Below are 2,500 nucleotides of genomic sequence, written 5' to 3' on the forward strand. Positions count from 1 at the left end.
CGAACCGCATGAAACTTCCAGAGGCATTTGCAGCAGGAATGCATGTGCACTCAAAAAATGTGATATTTTTCACGGAGAGACCCCGTGAAACGCTAGAAGTGGGCGGGGATGTCTCTCTTGTGGCTCACGGGGCTGTTAGGGTGGCACAGAAATCCCTCGGAATGGGAAAACGGGTCATTTTCGTGTCGCCACATTGCATACGAACCGCATGAAACTTCCAGAGGCATTTGCAGCAGGAATGCATGTGCACTCAAAAAAGTGAATATTTCTCACGGATAGACCCCGTGATACGCTAGAAATTGGCGGGGATGTCTCTCTTGTGGCTCACGGGGCTGTTAGGGTGGCACAGAAATCCCTCGGAATGGGAAAACGGGTCATTTTCGTGTCGCCACATTGCATGCGAACCGCATGCAACTTCCAGAGGCATTTGCAGCAGAAATGCATGTGCAGTCAAAAAAAAATTGATATTTTTCACGGATAGACCCCGTGAAACGCTAGAAATTGGCGGGGATGTGTCTCTTGTGGCTCACGGGGCTGTTCGGGTCGCACAGAAATCCCTGGGAATGGGAAAACGGGTCATTTTCGTGTTGCCACATTGCGTACGAACCGCATGAAACTTCCAGAGGCATTTGCAGCAGGAATGCATGTGCACTCAAAAACTTCTATATGTTTCACGGATAGACCCCGTGAAACGCTAGAAATTGGCGGGGATGTGTCTCTTGTGGCTCACGGGGCTGTTAGGGTGGCACAGAACTCCCTCGGAATGGGAAAAGGGGTCATTTTCGTGTTGCCACATTGCATAGGAACGCCATGAAACTTCCAGAGGCATTTGCAGCAGAAAGGCACGTGCACTCAAAAATTTTAATATTTTTCACGCATAGACCCCGTCAAACGCTAGAAGTTGGCGGGGATGTCTCTCTTGTGGCTCACGGGGCTGTTAGGGTCGCACAGAAATGCCTCGGAATGGGAAAACGGGTCATTTTTGTGTGGCCACATTGCATAGGAACGGCATGAAACTTCCAGAGGCATTTGCAGCAGGAATGCATGTGCACTCAAAAACGTCTATATTTTTCACGGATAGACCCCGTGAAACGCTATAAATTGGCGGGGATGTCTCTCTTGTGGCTCACGGGCGCTGTTAGTTAGGGTCGCACAGAAATCCCTCGGAATGGGAAAAGGGGTCATTTTCGTGTTGCCACATTGCGTACGAACGGCATGAAACTTCCAGAGGCATCTGCAGCAGAAATGCATGTGCACTCAAAAACGTCTATATTTTTCACGGATAGACCCCGTGAAACGCTAGAAATTGGCGGGGATGTGTCTCTTGTGGCTCACGGGGCTGTTAGGGTCGCACAGAAATCCCTCGGAATGGGAAAACGGGTCATTTTCGTGTTGCCACAATTGGCATACGAACGGCATGAAACTTCCAGAGGCATTTGCAGCAGAAATGCATGTGCACTCAAAAACGTGAATATTTTTTCACGGATAGACCCCGTCAAACGCTCGAATTTGGCGGGGATGTTTCTCTTGTGGGTCACGGGGCTGTTCGGCTCGCACAGAACTCCCTTGGTCCACCTGATTCGTGCATACAGGCAGCAACTAAAACTCTGTAAACCTGCTGTGAGGACATCTAAACAGTGGACCAGTGAGGCTGTGGAAGATTTGCGGGCGTGCTTAGACTGTACTGACTGGGATATGTTCACGACTGCTACCAATAGTCTGGATGAACTCACAGAGGCTGTGTACATCAGCTTCTGTGAGGACTGCTGTATCCCAACACGTACCAGGGTGAACTTTAACAACAACAAGCCCTGGTTCTCAGCAAAGCTCAAAAGGTTGAGGTTGGAGAAGGAGGAAGCGTTTAGGAGTGGGGATAGAGACAGATTCAAGGAGTCGAAGAACAGGTTTAGCAAAGCGGTGAGAGAGGCTAAACGACTGTACTCAGAGACACTAAAACACCAGTTCTCTACTAACGACGCTGCTTCTGTCTGCCAAAGGGCTCAGGCACATCACCAACTACAAACCCAGAGCGCCCCACACCACTAACGACTCCCGCCTAGCCAACGACCTGAACGAGTTCTACCGTAGATTTGAAAGACAATTGGACTGTCCTGAACCACCCCTTCCCACCCAAGAGGCCCCATCCCCCACCCATACTACAGAAACGACTCTCTCCTTTCAGGAGGGAGAAGTTAATGGGCTTTTCAAGAGGCAGAATCCACGCAAAGCAGCCGGGCCGGACTCTGTCTCTCCAGCCACCCTCAGGCACTGCGCTGGCCAGCTGTCTCCGGTGTTCACCAACATCTTTAACACCTCCCTGGAGACATGCCATGTACCAGCCTGTCTCAAGTCCTCCACCATCATCGCTGTGCCCAAAAAGCTAAGGCCAACAGGACTAAATGATTACAGACCGGTCGCCCTTACATCTGTGGTAATGAAGTCTTTTGAGCGCCTGCTCCTGGCACACCTCAAAGCCATCACAGACCCTCTCCTGGACCCC

Source organism: Petromyzon marinus, unplaced genomic scaffold, assembly GCF_048934315.1.
Source record: "Petromyzon marinus isolate PM22_M1 ecotype Great Lakes invasive population unplaced genomic scaffold, UKy_Petmar_22M1.pri1.0 PM_G_Scaffold_71, whole genome shotgun sequence".
Classification (NCBI taxonomy): domain Eukaryota; kingdom Metazoa; phylum Chordata; class Hyperoartia; order Petromyzontiformes; family Petromyzontidae; genus Petromyzon; species Petromyzon marinus.